The sequence below is a fragment of the Antechinus flavipes genome, chromosome 4 (assembly GCF_016432865.1).
Source record: "Antechinus flavipes isolate AdamAnt ecotype Samford, QLD, Australia chromosome 4, AdamAnt_v2, whole genome shotgun sequence".
NCBI classification, from domain to species: domain Eukaryota; kingdom Metazoa; phylum Chordata; class Mammalia; order Dasyuromorphia; family Dasyuridae; genus Antechinus; species Antechinus flavipes.
Genome location: NC_067401.1, coordinates 181,400,629 through 181,426,144, shown reverse-complemented (window position 1 = coordinate 181,426,144; position 25,516 = coordinate 181,400,629).

Below are 25,516 nucleotides of genomic sequence, written 5' to 3'. Positions count from 1 at the left end.
GAACCTGAAACAAGGTACTAAGCAGAACTAATTGATACAGTGCTTGTGTTTACACCTTTACTCATTGGAGTTCACACGTTTGGGAGATTCACAAAGTTAACTGTGTAACTTTGTGAATTCACACTTCCCTTGAAGCTCTTAGGGCCAGAGAGCACTCTGGGAAGAAACCCATAATCCCTCTTTCGCATCCCACAATCCCTCTCTCTCGAAGGAGCATAAATAGAGCTTCAATGGGCCAGTCAAGGAAGTTTTGCAAAGTGAAGAAGCTATGAGTGGGGAGTTCAGCTGAATTTAGATTGAGAGGGAAGCATTAAGTTCAGCCAGAAGCCCTCTCTGAGTGAGGAGTTTTACTTCGGAACATTGACTGGGGTCGGAGAGGAGCACTCTGGGAGACTGAGAGCCAGAAGCCCTCTCTCAGAGGCAAGGCAGATTCACCTTTGTGCTGGCTGGGCTGAAGGACAAAGCTTTGGATTTGGAGACATTTGAAGGGAGCTCTTGGAACCAAGCAGAAAGATAGGCCTCTAAGAATCTAGCTATCCCGGTCCAAGGAAAGAGACAAGACTTGGAAGGAGAAAATAAACATTTGCATTTTTACCAGCTGGCTGCATTTGGGGTAATTATTGGTCTGAACTGATACTAAAGCTGCCTCCAGAAAACCTCCCCCAAAAAACCTGCTTTCTCCCAGAGAGAACTATTATTCTAAAAGAAGAAAATCACCACAAACATGCTATTTTAAATTATGACCAAAAAAGGTCTGGATATCATATTTAAAAATAATTACAAATAAAAACTGGCCAGAACCAGTTAATCAGTTAATCAGTTAATCAGTTTCTTAGAACCAGAAAGCAAAGTTTAAAAAAAAAAAAAGAGAGAGAAAGAATCCACGTACTATCTCCTGAAAGAAACACTAAAATGATAACCTTCAAGAATGTCATAGCCAAAATCCAGAACTTTCAGGTCAAAGAAATAATTCTATAAGCAGACAAAAACAAAGAATTTAAATGCCAAGAAGCCCAAGAAGGATCACTTATGATTTGGAAAGAGTTAATATAAAGATTAAATGACCCTGGAAATGATATTCTAAAAAGATAAAAGTTTATAATTCATTATAATTTATCTGACAAAACTAAATATAATCCTGCAAGGGGGAAAAATGTACTCTGAATTGGGAATTCCAGAGCATTTTTAATAAAAAAATCAGAACTTGTAGATATTTTGAAATGGAAATATAGGTGCCAAGAAAAACACAGAAAAGTACGTACACATACATATATATATATATATATATATATATATATATATATAATATATATATATAGAGAGAGAGAGAGAGAGAGAGAGAGAGAGAGAGAGAGAGAGAGAGAGAGAGAGAGAGAAATTTGAAGGAGATATATAGAGATGAAATTTTAAACATTAATGGGAGGCTAAAAATGTCTTCTCAGAATCATAATGTCTTTAAAAGTCATAAAGTTTAAAATGACAGAGGGCATAGGGATAGTTTTATATGTTTCAAAAGACAAAAATCAGAAGAACAGAGGACTATACATGGGAAGAAAGAGAAGAAGATTATTATCATACTATAGATATACATAAAATGAAGATTATATAATCATAGAGGAAGGAGTGAAGACATTGGCATCCTATGAATCTCACTTTCATTTAAATAGATAAAGGAAGATTGAACACATATACAACTAATATAATATATACATTTCAGTATAGAAATATATTAAACTCAAAAGGGAACTGAAAGGAAAGAGGAACAAGAAAAAGAAAGAAGAGGTAAGGGGATAGTCATAAGCAAAACAAACAAATATTTGAAAAAAAAATATGAAAGAATGTAGAGTATAGACTAGCTATATGGACTAGCTCCTTGAAGGGCTTTAGGATCAGCCAGAGTCAGGATAAATTAAAATCCTTGGTCTTTGGGTGAGAAGTGAAGGAGGCAGGCAAGATGCCATGAGGCTTGCCAAAGATATATGCTGGATTCTGGAGTCCTGAGTCACCCGCTTCTCTCCTCCTCATCCTATCGCCAAGTCACTCTCCTTTCTCCCCCTCACCTTCCAATCCTTGCCTACAATTATCTTACTACCGAACATTCAGCAAGTACCAAAGGTGAGAAGAGCCATGATCCAAATATATGCTAATAAAGCCATTGTCTCATATCAAATAGGTAATTAGCCTTGAGTGCTTAAGATTGGAGGGCAGAGAGAGAGAGTCAGAAGAACTTCTCAAGAAGAAAGATGAAAAACACCAAAGGGAAGTAGGGAGTCAAGCCAGATATTGTTAGCCAGTTTCTGGGCTGAAGGGTCTTACTAGAAACAGGTATACACAAATCCATAAGCATGGGAGGTATTACACAAGCACATAGCAATAAAGCACAGGCTAGTAGTAATGACTCTCCCCACAGCCAATACAGTCTCAATGTGGTGTAACAAACATCAATTGTACATGCAAGTAGTGATATAACAAACAATATGAATCAACATGGTATTGTAAAAGATTTCCAGAAGTCCTAGAAGGATGGTACATAAATAACAATCACACATATGCCTCCTTCAGCAACCAAGAGATAGTCCAAAACCAATCTATTGTCCATTACTTTACATGTCAGGGAATCCAATGATCCCTGCAAGTTTTTGAAGTCCTGCAACAATCTTATTATGTGTTAGGGAGTCTGATGATTCCTGCAGATTTTGAAGTCCTGCAACAGTTTTATCATGTCTCAGGGAATCCAATGTTCCTGAGGGTTTTGAAGTGCTGCAGTTTTTGATGTCCACTAGTCAATTGCCATAACTGCCAGGATCTTTCACTGGTGGGCACAATCAGCAATGGAACCACCCAATGCTTCTTGGGTCTTCTTCTTCATTTCAAGCGTCTACTCCGTCTCTTTCACTGATGGACAAGGTGAACACAGCTCGTTGGCACCCATCTGATACCTTCTCCATCTGTAGAGATACAAGCAAGCCCTCTCCCCCAAGCAGTTAACCTATTTGGTCCCTTCCATTCACTACTTTCTGGATCTTTCCCCATCACCTGGTGATAATCTAAGGATAGTGGAGCTGCTCACATTGGATACTGCCCTTCTGGTCAGTTATAAGACCTGTCTGCCTGAGCCAGTGCATCTTTATCAAAATTCAAGAAGCTAATTGTATAAAGAGCTAAATTTAGATGTTCTCTAGGGTTACCTGTGGCTCCCCCTTTCTTTTGTTTTTGGAGGAGTGTCTTGATGTTTCTGTTTCACCTCTCTGCTATTGTCTGTCCTTGAAAATTAAAGGTACACACCTGTCAGACTGGCTAGAATGACAGGGAAAGATAATGCGGAATGTTGGAGGAGATGTGGAGAAACAGGGACACTAATACATTGTGGGGGAATCACAATACATCCAACCATTCTGAAGAGCAATTTGGAACTATGCTCAAAAAGTTATCAAACTATGCAAACTAAGCAGTGTTACTACTGGGCTTATATCCCAAAGAGATCATAAAGAAGGGAAAGGGATCTATATGTGCACAAATGTTTGTGGCAACCCTCTTTGTAGTGGCCAGAAACTGGAAACTGAGTGGATGCCCATCAGTTGGAGAATGGCTGAATAAATTGTGGTATATGAATAATATGGAATATTATTGTTCAGTAAGAAATGACCAACAGGATAATTTCAGAAAGGCCTGGAGAGACTTACCTGAACTGATGCTGAGTGAAACAAGCAGGGCCAGGAGATCATTATATACTTCAACAACAATACTATATGATGACCAATTCTGATGGACCTGGCCATCCTCAGCAATGAGATGAACCAAATCAGTTCCACTGGAACAGTAATGAACTGAACCAGCTACATCCAGCGAAAGAACTCTGGGAAATGACTAAGAAACACGACATTGAATTCCCAATCCCTATACTTTTGTCCACCTGCATTTTTTATTTCCTTCACAGACTAATTGTACAATATTTCAGAATCCAATTCTTTTTGTACAGCAAAATAACGGTTTGGTCATGTATGCTTATTGTTATCTAATTTATACTTTAATATATTTAACATCTAGTGATCATCCTGCCATCTGGGGGAGGGGGTGGAGGAAAGGAGGGGAAAAATTGGAACAAGAGATTTGGCAATTGTCAGTGCTGTAAAGTTACCCATACATATAACTTGTAAATAAAAGGCTATTAAAATAAAAAGAGAGAGAGAGAATTAAAGGGTATGCCAGTGTTGTGTAAAATTGTATATTGTGCACAAAAGTGTGCAAAATGTTTAGAAGTATATGCAGGTCTATTATCTGTTTTTATTGCTTGTGGCACACCCATAATTGTAAATGCTTTTATAAGAAATTCAATGACAACTCAGGCTATCTCTTTTGCTGCTGGTATTGCAAAATCCTGAAAAGATGTCTACTACAACATGGATAAAAGACAGACAAGCAAAAGATTTATAATGGGTTACATCCATTTACCAAATTTCATAGGGTCTCAAACCACAAGGGTTCTTCCCTGGAGGGAGCATAGGAATGTAGAAAAGAAAGCAAGCTGTACACAGGCTTTTACTACACTCCTAGCTTCCTCTTTTGTTATCCCAAATTGCCTGATGATATTTAGAATGAAATTCTTGGGCTGCCTGAAATAAAGAGTATTGGCGAACATGGTAAGAAGGTATATTTTTGCCTTTGAATTTCCATAAAAAATAGGACCTATGAGTCCACTATGAGAGTGGGGACATGCAAGATATAAATCTTACCTTGATGCTTTCTCACTTCCTTTTGAAGTTCCTTAAAGAGCTGATATATATTAGAAGTTACAAATTTTATTTGGGCTGTGGCAATTCTTTGTACCACACCTAATGAATAGGCCAAATCAGATATTATATTAACATCTGAGTGGACCAAAAAGGAGTTCTAATTACTCTCTTTATAGTTCAGCCACAAGAGTGTATAGCACAAATGTAATGTTTGGATGCATCTGTAAAGATAGTTGGTCCTTTAAAAGGAACTTTAGAGACCTTTTCTTCAAGAATCCATTGCCAAGAGAATGGTTGAGTAAATTGTGGTATATGAATGTTATGGAATATTATTGTTCTGTAAGGAATGACCAGCAGGATGAATACAGAGAGGACTGGCGAGACTTACATGAACTGATGCTAAGTGAAATGAGCAGAACCAGGAGATCATTATATATCTCAACAATGATACTGTTTGAGGATGTATTCTGATGGAAGTGGATCTCTTCGATAAAGAGAGCTTTAAATGATCAAAGATGGACAGAAGCAGCTACACCCAGAGAAAGAACACTGGGAAATGAATATAAACTGCTTGCATTTTTGTTTTTCTTCCCAGGTTATTTATACCTTCTGAATTCAATTCTCCCTGTGCAACAAGAAAACTGTTCGGTTCTGCACACATATATTGTATCTAGGATATCCTGTAACCCATTCAACATGTAAAGAACTGCTTGCCATCTGGGGGAAGGGGTGGAGGGAGGGAGGGGAAAAATCACAACAGAAGTGAATGCAAGGGATAATGCTGTAAAAAATTACCCTGGCATGCGTTCTATCAATAAAAAGTTATTAAAAAAAAAAAAAAAAGAATCCATTGCCAATTATGTAATAGTCAGGTTATCTTTAATGGGGACCCGTGTGTAAAATTTGGAGCCGTGGCCAATAAAATTTGCCACTCTGGAATGGTTTCACAGCATCCATTAATTTGTGCATTGGTATGAAAGGTGTATGTCTTGTCAGGTCTTATCCCAGATCACTGTACTGCTCACTTAATGACCTTTAATAAAATTCTAACCACAAGCACTGGGTAAGGAGTAAGGCTTTGTTCTGGTTATGCTGGGAGGTTTACCCACTCTATCACACCCACTCTATCATTCTCCAAGATGAAGGACTGCTGTGGGTGTCTCTTTTGTAGCAAAAACTGATATTTCCAAGAGTTTTTGAGTGACTCTTTCAACCACATTGGATAAAGCCAGTTCAACTTCTCTTAAAGTCTCTTGAGCTTCTTTTGTAAGCTGGCCTGGTGAGTTTAAAGCAGTGTCTCCCCTTAAAATGTCATATAATGGTTGCAATTGATAAGGAGTCAAGCCTAACACTGAATGCATCCATTGGATATTTCCCATCAATTTCTGAAAGTCATTTAAGGTCTTTCATTAAGGTCTTAAGGGAAGTTTTTTGTACTGTAAGCACCTTAGGGTATAACTTCATAGCCTAAATATTGAGAAGGAGCATTTCTTTGAATTTTTTCTGGAGCTATATGCAACTTGTAGTTACTTAGTCTTTTATAGACATGCTTCTAACATTTGCTCTTCAGGTGCACATCCCAATATATCATCTATGTTATGTAATAACATTACTTTTGGAAATGCTTTTCTTACTGTAATAAGAGCAGCAGACACATACATTTGACACATAGTAGGGCTATTTTTCATTTCCTATGGCAAAACTGTCCATTCATATCTTTTATAAGGCTCAGCTAAATTAATGCTAGGTACTGAAAAGGCAAATCTTTTCATATCCTCCTTATCTAGAAGGATAGAATAGAAATAATCCTTAATGTCTATAACCCAAAGAGGCCATTCTCTAGGCAATTGAATAGGAAATGGAAGTCCAGGCTGAAGAGTTCCCATAGTTTCCATCTGTTCATTTTCTTTTCTTAAGTCAGTCAACATCCTCCATTTTCCAGATTTCTTTTCTACAACAAATACAGGGGAATTCCAAGGACTTAGAGAAGATTGTAAGTGTCTTTGGTCAAGTTGGTCCTATATGTTATCTAATAAGGACTGAATTTTATCACTAGCTAAGGGCCACTGTTCTATCCACACTGGTGTATCAGTTTCCATTGAATAGGAACAGGTGAGAGTGTTGGCAGGCCTTCAAGAGCAGCCCTGCCTAAAAAACTGAAGTACTCATTTGGAATCCTAACTGTGGTAAAATGTCTCTTCCCCAGAAATTGATGGGGGGGAGAAGAGAGGGAGGAGAAGAGGAGGGTTTCAACTATAAAAGGAGTAGAAACTCCTGTTTGGCCTTAAATGTCCATCTCAAAGAGGTAGGACTAACTTCAGCTGCCAATGATCCTCCTACACCAGACATATAGGTGTCTGCCTTAAGTCTTTGGCCAGTGACTGGGCCAGCTGGCACCTCTAATGACTGTCAATCTGCACCTGTGTCTATCAATCCTTCTAATGGTATGCCATTTATATAGATAGTAGCATAGGACAGCTGCTGCCCAGAATATTCCTGGATTCTGTTATACCAGATTGCCTATTAGAAGTCTGTATCAGTAAACCTGATGCTATTACTTCTCCTGGTTGATAAGTCACACATTGTCTACCTATATTAGTGACCGGGATATTATCTACACATTCCCCAGTTTCCTGCATCAGTATATGGATGAACACTGTTTTGTAAGTACTCTCAGGAGGTGAATTGGCCAAGCCTACTGTGCCTGGAGGCAAGGGATCCATAGGCTGGAAAGGAACAGATTTCACCTCTCCAGGGGGCATCTCAGTTGTCCCAGCTGCATACAACGCTATTCTCCCCAATTGTAATCCATTTCTCCCATCAGGTTGCTTCCTGGCTGATTGATCATGTCTGAGTACTGAACTTCTAAAGATTCTCTAGGTGTAGCATCAGCTGCCATCATGCCCCAAATATTTTTTTGTTTTGGGCCCTAGGGCTGGGCCCCCCATCCCATAGACTGAATCCAGACTGATTCAGTCTACATTCTGATGCCTAATGGAAGCTTCGATTGCATTTTGGACATGGGATTTGGGGTCTTGTTCTCCCACCCTGTTTTCTCACTCTGTCTTTATGTCAACATTGAGTTTTCAAATGTCCCACTTTACCACACTGAAAGCATTGAGGAGTCTCTCTGGAACTCCTTTGCCAAAGGGGACCCTGTCTTCCTATGTTTGGATCTTGGGAAGTCTGCCTCCTAGCCTGGATATAAAAGGTATTTGTGCCCACTGTGGCTCTTCTCTAAAAGAGCATCTTTGTGTAGTCCTAGTATAAGTGTTTACAAATATCATTAGCATTTTCTTTAGCAAATTGCCTTATCATAATTTCTGTTGCTGCATTTTCACCAATAGTTCATATGAAAGCTGTCTACAGATGTCCCACAAAATCAGCAAAGGGTTCATTTGGACCTTGTGCTGTTTTCATGAAGGCTTCTCCTCTGTCTTGTTTACCTGGGAGATAACCCTATGCTTTGATAGCAGCAGAAGCAACTTGCTCATATGCTATCAAAGGGTAATTAATTTGTGCTGAAGTGTCTGCATAAGAACCTACACCTGTTAGTTGGCCACAAGTGATTGGTGTATTAACTCCAAGTTGCCTATTTCATTGGCCTTGTATCCTGTAGAATTCGCTATACTCAAAAAGCCACAACAAGTTTTTTCCAGGTTCTAAGCATGTTATTGCTGTAGATTTCCAATCACTAGGGGTTAAAATTTTATAAAATCAAAGTCTGTAATAACATCTTAACATAAGATGATATAGTCCCATAAAGCATGCAAGAGTTTTTCAGATCTTTGATAATTTCTAGATTAAAAGGAGTGTATCTTCTCCTTTCTTGACCTGAAGAGTTAAATTGTTCAATCACAGATTACATTTCTATTCTCAAATCAGCTGTGTTCTGCTCTTCCTCTTTGGCTTTATGTTGGAATCTTTACAAATTGCTAACTCATTAGAGTTGATGTTTTGGGCCAGAACCTGAAACAAGGTACTAAGTAGAACTAATTGATACAATGCTTGTGTTCATACCTTTACTCATTGGAGTTCACAAGTATGGGAGATTCACAAAGTAAACTTTGTAACTTTGTGAATTCACACCTCTCTTGGGTGTGCCTCCAGAAGGAGGAGTCAACCTTTGGGAAACCATATATAAAGAGGCTCTTAGCTTCAGATGAGTTAGTTACTTCGGGTTAGAGAGCCAGAAGCCCTCTCTCCGAGGAGAGAGAGAGATTCATTCCATTTTCCATTTGGTTGGCTGGTGGCAGAAGGGAGTTCAGCTGAATTAGACGCAGAGCACTCTGGGAAATTGAGAGCAAGAAGCCCTCTCTCTGAGGCAAGAGAGATCCATTCCATTTTCCATTTGGCTGGCTGGGCTGAAGAACAAACTTTTGGATTTGGAGATATTCGGAGGAAGCTCTTGGAACCAAGCAGAGAGATAGGTCTCTAAGCTAACCAGGCTATATTGGAGGCAATAAAAGATCTGAACTTTTATCACCTGGCTGTGTTTTGGATGATTATTTACTCTTAACTGATACTAAGACTGTCTCCAGAAAACCTTCCCAAGAAACCTGCTCTCTCCCAGAGAGAACCATGATCTTATATAAAAAAGAAAAACACCACAGCTTTAAGTAGCGTCTTTTACAATTGAGTCATGGTTGGGGGTGGGGGTGATTGTTGGGGAGGCAGGTGCTGGTGATATCACTGTCCCTCCTATTCCTCTTCCTCCCTCCACCCAGGAAGGAGAAGTCGATGGAGGAGGGTCAAGAGCCTGCTCTAGGTGGAGATGAAGGTGTGCTGTGAGAATGAGAATCACCATGCCCTTCAAGTTCCCCATTGCCCTTCAACTATTTTATCAGTACCACCCCCCTTCTCTTCCTCTTTCTCCTCAGGCTTCCTTGTTTGGCTGTTCTCCTTAGAGCTTTTTTCTAGAATTTTTGGGGTTCTTTAAGGCCAATTGTATTATGTTGTGTATATATATAGAATGTTTCCTTAGAAATTGAATCAAGATTTTTTTGTCATTGCAATATTCACATAGTTGATCTCCTACTAGTTTCCAATTATCTGCCTCTCTTTCTTCTTCCTTGAAGTACTAAGGGGATGTGCATTCTAATGTTTCCAAGAGTCCACCAATCTGCTCCCAAGTTACAAGCAAACCTTGCCTTTTTATTAGTCTAAGTATGCTTTCTATAGCACTCCCTCAGGGTGGGAGACAATCTTTTTCTAATATCTGCCCTGCTTTGGCTAGAAAATGAAAGTTACTACTTTAGTACTTAAAGTAAGTTCCCTGTTTGTCGATTTTAATACTCACCCTGTTTGCTGGTCACAGGGACTTCTGCAGTGATATTAGAATCCTTGGTCCATGTTGGGCGCCAAATGTAGAGTATGGGGTAGCTCCCTGAAGGGCTTCAAGCTCAGCCAGAGTCAGGATGAATTAAAGTCCTTGGTTTTAGAGGGAGAAGTGAAGGAGGCAGGAAAGCTGCCACGAGACTTGCTAAAGATGTATGCTGGATTCTGGAGTCCCAAGTCACCTGCTTCTCTCCTCCTCATCCTACCACCAAGTCACTCTCCTTTCTTTCCCTCCACCTTCCAATCCTTGCCTACAATTATCTTACTACCAAACATTCAGCAAGCACCAAAGGTGTTGAGCCATGATCCAAATATATGCTAATAAAACCATTGTCTCAAATTGAATAGGTAATTTGCCGTAAGTGCTCTGCAAATTCAAGTACACCTATTCAGAATTTCAGTCCTCTACAAAACAGACCTTAAAAGGAAATAAAAAAGTAAAACACTTGAGATCAGAAATGGCACCAAGGAGAAATATTAGCTGCATCAGATGGGAAATAGACTTTCAATTATGGATTGTTAGTATTAGGCAAATTCCCTCTCTTTTGCTCTATACTCTCCCATTTTAGCTCACTCTCTCTGATCAGCTCTGCCATCACACTGTCTGCTGAACCCCTAAGAATAATTCTATCTTGAGGCTTAACTCTATGATGGGTGAGTGCATGCCTATGACTGTCTTATAAAAAGAGAGCCCATTTTGTTCACTCTTTCCTCTGCTCTATTTCCATACTAGCTCTGTATCCATCCATTAAAAAGGCACCTTTATTTCTTCCTTCCATCTTTTCTTTATGTCTTGTCTCAATTTTCAAAGTAACCTTCTTGCATTTTTAGCACTTGCTTATAAAAGCATATGAAATTTGCCTATAGTAAGAACTTACTGCATGCTCCATGGTTTCTATCTATTGGTCGGTCTATCTATCTATCAACTCTGTTTCTAATCTTTCTATCTACTTCTCTCTAAAAAACATAATCTGACAAGTAGGCTATTTACAAGAAATACACTTAAAAGTAAGGAGCTAAAGAAAAGCTTTTGTTTGAATTTTAAAAAAAAGGAAAGCAGCCATGTTTTTAGATAAAGCTATTGAGACCAAAGGCACTATATATAATAAACATCAACATCAATACTTAATAAATATGTAGCTAATCATATATCATCTAAATAAATAATTAATTGGAGGGAGAAATATATAAAAATTCTAATACAAGGGAACCTTATTTAACCTCTTCTATACTAGACAAATCTAACCAAAATGTAGATACAAGATTTGACTCTTTTCAATGGTGAGATGATTCAGGACAGTGCCAGTAATGAAGAGAACCATCTGCATCCAGAGAGAGGACTATAAGGACTGAATGTGAACCACAACATAATATTTTTACCTTTTGTTGTTGTTGTTGCTTGCTTGCTTGCTTATTTGTTTGTTTATTTTTCATTTTTTCTTTTTGATCTGATTTTTCTTGTACAGCATGATAAATACAGAAACATGTTTAGAAGACTTGCATATATTTAACCTATAATAGATTACTTGCTGTCTAGCAGAGTGGAGAGGGGGGAAAGAAGGGAAAAAAATTTAGAACACAAGATTTTGCAGGAGTGAATGTTGAAAATTATCTTTATACCTATTTTCAAAAATAAAAAGCTATTATTATAAAAATGTAGATATACAAGATATTAAAGATCTGAATACATCTTGAGAATTATCAGAGATGATATATCTTTGGTAATTACTCAATGGGGTGGAAAGAAATTTATACATTTCTCTTTTGTAAAGAACATGTTTACTAAAACTGATCATTTTTGGTGGGAAGGGAAGCCTTTCCAAAAAGATCCAAAACAAGAAATACTAAAAACATAATTTGCTGACCAAATGTAATAAAAATTATATTAAACAATCCTTAAACAAAGAATTAAAAAGTAACCAGAGGCTAAATAACATAATCTAAAGAACTTGTTAGTTAAAAAAATGAATTATAGAAATAGCAGAAAATTAAATCTAAGAAAATGACAATAAAACTTATTAAATGCACCTTCTTGTGGGGAAGTTTCATATGTTTAAATGACTTCATTAGCAAAAGAAAGAACAAATCAGTGAAGTCAGTAATTAATTTTTTAAAACCCTTTAAAAACAACAAATATAAAATTGTCAACTAAGCACAAAGTAGAAATTATGAAAATCAAAGAAAAGAATAATAAAATTGAAATCAAAAACAAAAAAAACACCTCATTGAATTGATTTTTAAAATGGATAAGAACTGTTTTTCTTGTTAAATTAATGTTATGCAGAGAGTATAATTTGAAAAAGAGAAAGGAAAATAAAATGGTTCATATAAAAATTATGACAGAAAATTTCAGTTTCCCTACAATTTTTGTCAAACAGTATTTCCCCCCATACTAAGATCTTTTAATTTATGTTAGGAGATCACTTTCTTTGAGAAAGTCATCATACCAAATCAAAAAGAATGAATATGTGAATTTTCTTGTCACCAGATACAAGATTAAATATTTTTAGAAGAAAGTTGGAACACAATAAAGGCACAAAGATAGGATCTGTCCTCCTGATTTTAGTCACACAATCAGACTCTGATCACATAACAATATCATATCCATCTGACCTTGCTTACTTCATAAATAAGAATAAGACAAAGCCCACAGAGGGGAAAGGAGAGTATAAGACAAGATATATAAAGATAACAAAATAGAAATAATAGAAGGTGCTCATATCTGATTCTTCAGAAGCTTTAATCCTCTTGAGGGACATAAAGAGAATAAAGAAGGAATAAGTTAAGGAACTCTTTATAAATCAACAAAAAAAAAATTAGAGAAGATTGAAAGGGAATAAAAGAACAAAGCAAAGGAAGATTTTTTTTCTTTTCGAAAAGGGTACAATAAAAGTTATCTAAAATAAGAAATTTCAGGTGAGTAAAGAAAAAATATTTTAAATCACTTGCTTAACTTGACAAGGAAAGATAAGAGGGGAAGTACAAGTGGGGATAGAAAAAACAAATGCATGAGAAATTAACTATTAAATAGATTCAAGCAACATGGTACAAGGATAGGTCAAGTTAGCTGAAAAAAGGGTACAGAGAGTTTGTAGTTATTAAAAAAAAAAAAACACTTAAAAAAACAAGAAAAATTAACTATAGTGGCAAAGTCCATATTTTAAAGAAATAGGATGAAATCAATGTCAAAAATGGAGAACATATGCAAGCCTAACAATTAAAACATGTGAGTAGATAAAATAATTCAATAAATAATAGTTAGTAAAATGGATAAGTGTTATGGGCCAGAACTTGAAACAAGGTGCTAAGTCAGTGGAATTGATAGAGACAATAGTTATCTAATTTAGCATGGTGCTTAACAGTTCTCTAGTTCAGTACATGTCCTTAGTACTTACTATAGTAAGTATAGTACTATAGTACTAAATAAGTACTATACTACAAGATTCACACTTTTATTTAAAAAAATAAGCCAGAAGACTCAGCCAGGATTCGGTCGAGGAGATTCAGAAACCAGAGAAGGCAGGTGAGAACTCAAGCTCTCGGAACCAAGGCCAGACTGAAAGGCTCTCCAGAAAGCTGCCCAGCCCCAGGAAGGAGATAATAAAGGATCTGGACTATAAGAAAGCTAACTGGGCCACAGGAAAGGAGACAAGACTTGGAAAGAGACAATAAAAGGTTTGGACTTTAACCCCTAGATGTACTTGTGGTGATTACTGAACTGAAAGGAAGGCTGCCTCCAAAGACCCCAAGAAAATCTCAACAAAAGAAGATTACATTTTAAAGAGAATATTACATATAAGAAAACAAAATCCCACAATCTGCTGCAAATAAGGTGGGAAGGAAGTATAATAATAAATATAAATACAGAATTAAAATGAAAGATTATGACAAAAATATTTCATTTCAGGTGATTTTTAAAATAAGGTGCAATAATGATATAAGAAAACATGAATTTCACTATATCAATAAACTGTGAGAGTAATTAGATTTTGCTTAAGGATACATAGGCAAAACTTTATGAGCAAAAATCAAAAATTTGAGAATGGTAGGATTTAATTTGACTCATAGATAAGAAAAACCATAAGTATAACATACTTGCCAAAAGTTATTAAATGTATATTAATCAAATGACATAGTATCTAAATTAACTAGAGAATATTATTGATATTCACTTAGAGCTACATGTGTCTAACAGAAAAAATCTAAGTCTAAGCAAAGAGAAATATACGTGTATGTGTGTGTGTGTATATATAACAACCAACAAGCTACTGGGAAAGATTTTGCTTGAATATTTAGGTGATCTTTTGAATGGCAATATTAAATATATATGTGTGTGTGTGTGTGTGTGTGTGTGTGTGTGTGTATACATATAAATATATATATATATTATATATATATATATATATATATATATATATATATATATATCCCTCAGAACTATATGGTAGCTTTACAAAAATAGACCTTGTGTCCATTAGAGAAACTGCAGTAAACCTACAGAAGCAGAAAGATTAAACCTCCAAATCAGACTTCATAATGAAATTATAAATACTGAATTGGGCATAGAAACAATTAGTGATTACATGAAAAAAAAAAGTATGATAGTGATGAAAAAATAAGTCAAAATTCTTGAGATTCAGTAAAAATGTCTTGAGATCAAAATTTATATCTTTGAAAACATACACAAGTAAAAATAGAAAAGCAGAAAGTTAATAAACTAAATATGCCAATTTTAACAGAAACTTAAAAAACAACAAACATAAAAGTACAAATGAGGAAATCATTTTGGAAATGAGAAGAGACAGATAAATTCACATTTGTGTCTCAAAAAATCAAGCTGTTAATTCGCTTTTCTTTTTAAAAATTGTTTTCTTATTTGGTATTTTATTTTCCCCCAGTTATGTGTGAAAACAATCAACATTCAGTTTAATTTTTTCATTTTTAAAATATTTTTTAAAACTGAGTTCCAAAGTTTCATCTTTCTTCCTTCCACAGTTCCAGACAATTTTCAGATGAAGAAATTGAAACTATTTCTAGTCATATGAAAAGGTGCTCCAAATCATTATTGATCAGAGAAATGCAAATTAAGACAATTCTGAGATACCACTATACACCTGTCAGATTGGCTAAGATGAAAGGAAAAGATAATGACGAATGTTGGAGGGGATGTGGGAAAACTGGGACACTGATACATTGTTGGTGGAACTGTGAACGATTCCAACCATTCTGGAGAGCAGTTTGGAACTGTGCTCAAAAAGTTATCAAACTGTATATACCCTTTGACCCAGCAGTGTTACTACTGGGCTTATATCCCAAAGAGATCTTAAAGAAGAAAAAGGGACCCACATGTGCAAAAATGTTTGTGGCAGCTCTTTTTGTAGTGGCTAGAAACTGGAAACTCAATGGATATACATCAATTAAAGAATGGCTGAATGAATTATGTTATATGAATATTATGGAATATTATTGTTCTGTAAGAAATGATCAACAGGATCATTTCACAGAGGCCTGGAGAGACTTACATGAATTGATGCTAAGTGAAATGAGCAGAACCAGGAGATCATTATACACTGCAACAAGAAGACTACATGATGATCAATTCTGATGGACGTGGCTTTCTTCAACAATGAGATGATTCAAATCAATTCCAATTGTTCAGTAATAAAGAGAGCCATCTACACACAGAGGGAGGACTATGGGAACTGAGTTGGACCACAACATTACATTTTCACTCTTTCTGTTATTGTTTGCTTACATTTTTGTTTTCCTTCTCAGGTTTTTTTTCCCCCTAGATCTGATTTTTCTTGTGCAGCAAGATAATTGTACAAATATGTATACATATGTTGGATTTAACATATATTTTAAAATATTTAATATGTATTGGACTACCTGCCTTCTAGAGGAAGGGTTGGGGATATAAGGAGGGGAAAATTTGGAACAGAAGATTTTGCAAGGGTCAATGTTTTGTAAATAAAAAGCTACAAAAAAACCTTTGAGTTCCAAATTCTCTCCCTTCCTCCCTTTTCAACTCCTCTATTAAGAAAGCAAATAATTTTCTGTGTATTATACATGTGTACTCATGAAAAACATTTCCATAAAAAGAAAATGCTAAAAAAAAAAAAAAAAAAAAAAAAAAAAACCAACTTGGGGGAAAAAAAGTTTGAAAAAAGCATACTCCAATTGTATTCAAATATCATCACTTCTTTTCCTGGAGATGGACAGCATTTTTTAAATCACAATTTCTTGAGAGTTGGCTTAGATTATTGTGTTGCTGAGAATAGCTCAGTTATTCACAGTTGATTATCTGACAAAATTGCTATTACTTTGTAACTGGCACATTTGACTTTGCATCAGTTCATGGAAGTCTTTCTAGGTTTTTTTGAGAGTATCCTGCTCATCATTTTTTATAGCACAATATTATTTCATCATAGTCACATACCACAATTTGTTTAACCATTACCTAATTGATAGGCATAGCTTCAATTCTCAATTCTTTGCTTCCAGAAAGGAGGTGCTATAAATATTTTTATTCATAGATCCTTTTCCTTCTTTTTAGCCCCACTTTTGGGATACAGACCTACTAGTGGTATTGCTAGATCAAAGGATATGTATGGTTTTATAGCCCTTTAAGTATAAGTCCAAATTACTCTATAGAATGTTTGAATCTGTCCATAACTTCATCAACAATGTGCTAATGTCTCATTTCCCCATATCCCCACTACCATTTGTCATTTCCCTTTTTTGTCTTATTAGCCAGACTAATAGTTATGAGGTAATATATCAGAATTTAATTTGCTTTTCTCCAGTCAGTAAGGAGTAAGAACCTTCTTTCGAATAATTATAGATAGCTTTGATGACTTTATTTGAAAACTGTTCGTATCTTCTGATCATTCATCAATTGGGGAACGGCTTTTTTTTTTTTTTTTTTTAAATCTAACTCAATTCTCTATATGTTTGAGAAATGAGGCCTTTATCAGAGAAACTGGCTTCAAAAATTTTTTTTCACAATTATTACTTTTCCTAACTCTATTTTCCTCCATCTTTTCTCCATTACATTTATTCTATTCTCTTTCTCTCCTTTCACACTGTCTTTCCTCAAGTGTTTTGCTCCTGGCTACTCTTTCCCCCAATCTGCCTTCTCAGCCACATCTTCTACTTCCCTGTAGGGTAAGATAGATTTCTATAAACAATTGAGTTAGTATGTTAATCCCTCTTGGAACAAATTCTGATCAGAGTAAGGTTCATTCACTCTCCCTTACTTCCTCTCCACTGTAAAAGCTTTTTCTTGCCTTACTTCCTCTCCACTGTAAAAAGATATAAGTTATCTCATTCTGCCTCCCCATTTTTCTTTCTCCCAGTACATTTCTATTTTACCCCTTATCTTTATAGTTTTAGATATTGTCCCTTCATATTCAACTCAGACCTATGCCTTTGTCTAATATTTGCTTCCTTCTAACTCATAATAATGAGAAAGTTCTGCATTACAAATATCATTATCCCATGTAGGAATGTAAACAATAAACCTTATTACGTCCCTGATTATATTATTTTCCTGATTACTTCTTTAGCTTCTCCAGAGTTCTGTATTTGAAAATCAAATTTTCCATTCAACTTTGGTCCTTTGGACATCATGAATGCTTGAAAATGCTTATTTCATTGAATGACCACTTTTTCCTCTGAAAGGATTATACTTAGTTTTCCTGGGTAATGATTCTTGGTTTTAGTTGTAGCTACATTGTTCTCAGGAATATCATGTACAAACCTTTTAATTCTTTAATGTAGAAGCTGCTAAATCTTGTGTTATCTGGACTGTGGTTCCATAATACTTGAATTGTTTCTTCCTGGCAGCTCATTGACCTAGGAACTCTGTAATTTAGCTATAACATTCTTGGGAGTTTTTCATTTTGGGATATTTTTCATGAGATGATGAGTGGATTCTTTTAATTTCTATTTTATTTTCTGATTCCATAGTAACAGGGCAGGTTTCCTTGATAACTTCTTGAAAGATGATCATGACTTTCAAATAATTTTTAAATTATCTCTTGGACCTATTTTCCACATCAGTTGTTTTTTCAAAAAGATATTTTACATTTGTTTTCTTTTTTTGTTGTTTCTTGGTTTTTCATAAATTTATTAGCTTCAATGTGGTCAATTGTAAGTTTTAAGGTACTATTTTTTTATACTTCCATGGTGATGTGTTCTGGGAAGAGGTTTGGTCACTACTCTCCTGGTCTCTGCTCTGGTCTTTACTCAAGAAGGATCTTTGCTTCCCTGCAGTTGCAAGGGATAGAATTCCTCTTTGCCCTATAACTGCAAGAGGCTGCTTATTTCACTGAAGCTGACACTGCTCCACTCTATCCTACAACTGTGTATGGGAAACATATCAAATATCTCCTAGTCCTTCACCCAGAGGGTGAAATCCATGGGGATTGTCAGTAAATCTTTTTCTAACCAGTGGATTGAGAGGTCCTGAAGTTACTGCTGCTGTTACAACAATTTCCAAACACAAATGTTGAAAACGATCTTTATATGTTGAGAATAAAAATTTCTCTTTCTTTTTTGCCTTTTTATGTTTCCCTTGGGTCTTGTATTTGGAGATCAAATTTTTTATTCAACTCTGGTCTCTAATTAGTTAATTTTAACTTAATTATTATTCATAAATTAATTAATTAATGATCTAATTAGGACTTGCTTAAAAGTCCTCTATTTTCTTAAATATTTATTCCCCGTCTGTGCAAATACATTTAATTTTATTGGGTAGATGGTGCTTGTTTGTAATTCTAATTCCATCATCTTCCAGCTCTTAAATATGGAAATTGCCAAATTCTGTGGCAATTATGATTGTAGCTTCACAATATGCTATTGTTTTTTCTTTGTTGCTTATGATACTTTTTCCTTGATCTGTGAGCTCTGGAATTTTGCTATGATGTTCCTGAAAATTTTAATTTGAAATCTCTTTCAGGTGAACTTTTTCAATTTTAATTTTGCCCTCTGGTTCTAATATATCAGGGCAGTTTTTCTTGATTATTTCTTGAAGCATGTTGTTCAATTTTTTTTTTATCATGGGTTTCAAGTGGTGCAATAATTATTTTTTTTTAATTACTTTTTATTGACAAAAGCCATGCCTGAATAATTTTTTTACAACATTATCTCTTGCACTTACTTCTGTTCCGACTTTTCCCCTCCCTCTCTTCACCCCCTCCCCAAATGGCAAGCAATCCTATACATGTTAAATATGTCACATTATATCCTAGATACAATATATGTGTGCAGAACTGAACAGTTCTCTTGTTAGTGCAATAATTCTTAAACTGTCTCTTTTGGATCAATTTTTTAGGTCAGTTGTTTTTCATTGAGAAATAGTAATTTTTCTGTTTTAAAAAATTTTGTTTTATCATTTTTTGATATTTTATGGGGTCATTAGCTTCTACTTTCTCAATTCTAATTTTTTTCTTTATCTTATTTATTTATTTAAAACTTAAATGCAAAAAAAAAAAAAAAAAAAAAAACCAACCCAAAGAAACATTTCCACATGCCCTGCAGAATATTAGGGAAAATTCAAAATAAGTAACAATAAATTTTCATTTCAAGAAAGCATATATAATAATAGAATACATTGTATTCATAACTGTTCATCTTTTTTGTTTGTTTCCTTGTAGGTCTGCATGCTGTTCTGCTGTTTTCTGCTGTTCACTTTTTCCTGTATGCTTTTTTCCTTCCCACCTCCCCCAATCAGGCTGCAGTTAAACACAAGTATATTTATGTATAATATGTACATGTACACATTCATACAGTTATATATACACATACACACATATACACATGCATATACACATACATACATTTACATCTAAAATAATATTAATATGTGTGGCATATAATGAGATTTCTCTCAATTAAATCTTTTTAAAGTTTGACTTTTTCTAAGTTCAGTTATTAATAACCCCATTTTTTCCTAATAAATTCTATTCCTGATCATTGTTATTACATATGTGTTTCTCTCATTTACTATCCTTGCTAATTCTTCTATTTTATTTCTACCTGTTAACTTGCCTTGCTATTACTTAACATCCCTCCCCACCCCCATCATAGATCTCTCCCTTGTCTTCTCCGCCCACAATTTCCTTCCCTCTTTATCCCTTTCCCATTAATCTACACCCTTTACTCCACTCCCATTGATTCACACACATTTCTAAATTTTACCTTACCCTATTTCTGCCACCTTTATTTTTTATAGATTTTGGAGGGTACTATACCTTTCTTGGGATAAATAGATAGGGATATAGATAGAAAACCTATTCCAGATGCAAATAGATTTTCAGAATTACCAGCCCTCTTCTCCCATTCAATTTCTTTGTACTGGTCCTTACTATTATATCTCATTCAAATAGCATAATTATTATATTTTACTTCTTCCTAGAAGGTTTTGCTTTTTTAGAGTCACATTATACTCAGCTCTATTTCAGTCTTTTTTTTTTTTTTTTTTGGACTACCCAATTACTAATGTCAATCTTAGACACATGGTTTTCATTTTTATGTATAAAAATATAAACACTTGTTCATTATTGAGTCCCTTGAACTCGGTCTTTGATGTTGGCTCTTATATGTTAATTTTTTATTGAATTCAGATTTGTTTGAGACAAAATCCTAAAAATCTAACAATTAATTGAATGTTCGTTTTCTTTATTCAATATTACAATAATTTTGCTATATATATTTTTGGCCACAATCCTAGTTCTTTTGTTTGTTAACATATAGCATTCCAGGATCTGTAGTTTTTTATTGTAGCTGCTGTTGAATCCCATCTGATTCTTATTTTAGATACAGCATATTTGAATGGTTGTTATTATTGTTGCTTGTAAAATTTTCTCTTTGATTTGGGATTTTTGAGATTTTTGTAAAAATATGTGTCTTATAGGATCTCTTTGAGGTGGTGATTGGTGGATTATTTTTTTTTTTTCTGTTTCTGCTTTCCCCTCTTCTTCTGTCGCTTCAGGACAATTTAATTATTTCTTGTATTATTGTGTTGACGTTCTTTTCTTGGTCATAACTTTCAAGTAGTTCAATCATTCTTATTTTCTCTTCTTGATCTGTTCTCTAAATCTGTTGTTTTTCTTATATTTCACATTCTGTTGTATTTTTTTATTCTAATACTAATTTTCAAAGAGTCATTTTCCTTTTTAATATGCTGTCTCTCTTTTTCTAGTTGGCTGACTTTCTTTTCATAATCTTGTTTTTCTTGGATTTTTTTGTTTTTCTTCATTTATTTAATTTTAAAGTCTTTTTTGAATTCTTCTATGAATTATTTTGGGGAAGATCACTATTTAACATTACTCTTTGGAGTGGACAAGACTTTTTTTTTACTTCAGTATCCTACTTGGAATATGAACCTCTGTCTTCCCTAACCTCCCAGTAATTTTCTATGATTGAGTTCTTTCTCCATTGCCTCATCATTTTTTTTTAAAAATAAGAACATAATAGTGTAGGCATCTCTAGTCCTGTGGTGGGATATGGTGCCTCTGGCTTTATTTCAGTTTTCCCCTGTAACCTGAAACCCCAAACTGAGAACTCCACCCTTCTGTAAGTGCGTGTAGCCAGTAGCTACCTTGTCCCACTGCTTTGGCACTTGTGAGTTGTGTGTTGATTCCTTCTCATCCAGATCAGTGTCTCAAGAGCACAGCTAAATCTGGCATTTATTATCAGCAGAGCTTCCTTCAATTTTCCCTGGGCTTAGATCCCACAACTTTTGGGGAGCTGAAAGTTCCTGTGGTTGAGATTGAGACTACTTCAGAACTCAGAACCAGGGCTCCCATTTTGCTATTTTAGTGGCATTAGCCTGAAAGTGTTTATATTTCACACCCATAAATACCCTATCCTGGGGCCTCCAGGTGTCCTAGAAAGATCCCTGTTCTGCCTCGAGTCTTATTTGTTTTTAGCCATGAAGTTCAATTTTGTTTTATTTATGAAAGAAATCTGAAGCACTTGGAATTTTCTCACCTATTCTACCATCTTCCCTCAATTCTAATTTTTAGGAAATTATTTTCTTCAGTGAGCCTTTGCATCAAGATGATATTACCCACTGGCAAAGTCTATTGTTTGGACACCAAATATTTACTGAGGGATTTAGATCCTCTTGTTTCCTAGGGCCATCTATCACATGCTTACTATCCCTGTTCCTTATCACTGACATGTACTATTGTTATCACAGAACTCTGATTCTGTATCCCAAGGTGGCCATGACCCCCCAAAACTTGAGACAATGATTGTTCACATGGAACTCAATAACACTTGTGTAGTCCCAAGAAATGTTCACCATGAGAATTATATCAAAATTTAGGAATGATTGTGTTGTGGGCCAACCCTTCACCTGCATAAAAGTGGTCCCAGCATCTGCAGCATTGTCTTCCTCTTAAGAAATGGGCTTCTGCCTGCACATCTCATTTTCCTCACTCTGAAATTAAATTTCTGTTTCTATCCTGACTTGCCTACTTCTAGACTATTTTGTGTGATTCTAGCTAGTCACAAATTAGAGGCTAGTTCCAGTCTAATTGAAACCATGGTCAAGAAAAACAGTAATTGGAATGAATGGAATAAAAACTTTTCCCTATGGTAGAATTCTAATATTAACATTCAATTACTGGTAAGAAGAGCCTACATAAGGCTAGTAGTCTTGGTCACTCAAAAATTAAGTGTAAATATCCCTCAGAAGAAAAACAAAGTTAAGAAAATTATGCAAATTTTCAAGGATTTCAAACAGTAAAATATAATTAGGAAAACAAATAGCTAGCTCTTGTAATTCTCCAGTGTGGCCAGTGAAAAATGCTAGCAAAGAATTGAGATTTACAATGTGTTATGGACCAGAACTCTGAACTTGAAACAAAGATTCTTACAAGGTGCTAACTCAGTGAAATTGATGAGACAATGGTTATCTAGTTTAGCATAGTGATTAATAGTTCTCTAAGTTCAGTATGATTGATTTAAGCTTAATAATGGTTTCCTAGTGATATAATGATTGGTTTATACTCAAAATAGATCATATAAAGCTTCAACAAACTCAGCCAGAGTGAGAGCCAGAGACTGGGGAGAGACTCAGAAGAGCCAAATTCATTCACTTCATCTCACACCATCGTGGTGGCTGGCCTAGCCTCCTGCACTTCTCTACTGAAACCGACTCTGGAAGGCCTTTAAGAAAGTTAGCTCGGGCCCCAGGCAAGGAAACTAGATTGTGAAGGAGATAATAAAGGATGTGGACTTTAATACCCGGCTATTCTTGTGGTGATTACTGAATTGAAATGAAGCTGCTCCCAAGACCTCCTGAAAACCAAACAAGAACATTATAACAGTGGACTATTGAAAACAATGCCAAGACTGAAACCAATGAAGGAACCCTCACCATCACTTCTGACATGATTTTTATGGCCATGGTTGGAAGAAAGTAATGATGGATATGCCTTCTCATTGCAGGAAGTACAATATGCTTTTTATAGATTGCTTCAAGAATATGCTAATACTCCAGTGTTACCCCAGAACTTTCTAATTCTAAATCTAATTTCTAATTCTAAATCTATCCAAGCAATTATTAAACATGTAACTATATTTCAGATAGTATGAGAAATACTGGGATCCAAAGAAACACAAAAACAGTTCTCCACTTTACCCCCAAATCAAAGAGTTTCCATCTTAGTGGGAGGAGACAGATAACATTTATAATATAGTGTTTTAAGATTTTGAAAGTATTTTACACACATTATCTCATTATAACTTAAAACAACACATTGAAATATATGGTATTATGCTTATTTATCAGATGAAGAAACTGATCCTTAGAGAGGCAAATGACATGACTGTCTTCAAGTATATAAATTGTTATCATATGGGTATAATAGATTTGTTAAATTAGATTTGTTCTGTTTGGTCCCAGAGGGCAAAAACAGAGTAAAAGGTAGAAATCAAAAAGGAACATATGAAGGATGTCAAGAAAAATTCCTTAAATGTTATAATAAAAAATATTATCCATCTCTAAAGAAAGAAATGATGGAGTCTGAATGCAACTCTAAACATGAAAATTTTTTAACTTGATTGTTTAGGGAATTTTGTCTGTATTTTCTTTCACAACATGATATGGAAAGATAGTTTGAATTACTGCACATGTATAACCTATATCAAATTTCTTGTTTTTTCAGTGAGTGAAGAGAAGAGGATAGAAAGGAATTTGGAAATCACAATTTAAAAAAAAAAATTAAAAATTGGTTTTGCATATAATTAGGGAAAATTAACATATTAATTAAGAAGAGAAAAATTCCCAAAGAATTGGAACTATCCAGAAGAAGAATGGGTTATTTAGGGAGTTTACCCTCTAATCTATCTCCAGCCTTGGGTTGTATTTCAACATGTGCAGTGGTCCATGGGTTGATATCAAAACCCTCAACTGCATTCACCAAGTGCTGTCCATATTCTTCATCAGGGTTTGATAAGTCTCTTTGAACCCTGTAACTCCTCTTTGTGAAGGTTCCTGATCTATCAGGTATGCATTCAAGGCCCTCGTGGGACCGTTGTGCCCATTTCCCTGGACTCTCATTCTGGTCCTATAAAATGTTGCAATGTGTCCTATCTTGCCACAAGCAAAGCAAAAGAATTTTCTGCTCCTTAGTGGCTGCTTCTGGCATTGGGCTTGGAAATGTCCTTTTCTGACACATTTCTTTCCTCCATCCTTCCTGTTCATCCCGTGTGATTCTCTGGGCTATAGCTGAGGCCATTGCATCTGCATTAACAGCCTCATAATCTGCTTCATAACATTTGTCTATAATCTTGGATATAGGAACTTCTTTAGAAAGTCCAGCTACTATACAGCTGCACACTTTGTTCATTCCCTCTTTTAACCATTGCCTGAAAAGGTCAGAAGTGCCATCTTTCCCTATAACTCTGTCAACTGCTGTTCTTAATCAGAACACATAATCTTGAATAGGTTCTCAGGGGCCCTGTTTTATTGAAGTAAGATATTGCTGTACTAATCCCTCTTTGTCTATTCTCTCCTAAGCCCGTATAGTGCATTGTGCAATAGGTAGAAATACAGTCACATCATATAAAATCTGAGCCTGAGTTGTGAAATAGCAGCCGTGCCAGTAATTACAAACACAGACTCTTCTGGGTCCTGATGATCATTGGCCACAGCAGACTTCCAAGCTGTTTTAGTAAATTCTGATTCAGGGTGAGAGCATACCTACTTGATAACAGCTATAACACTTGTATGGTATAAGGAGCATTCAGGCCATAATTAACACAAGCTTGTTTTACTTCCTTCAACATTTTAAATGGGATCGGGACATGTATCCAACCTCTGGCCCTGTCATCCTCTACTGGATAGGTCTGGAGGCTCCAATTGGAATCCCATGGAATTACATTCTTCCCCTTAGCAGCTGCCCTTATCAAAGCTTCCTGTAAAACTG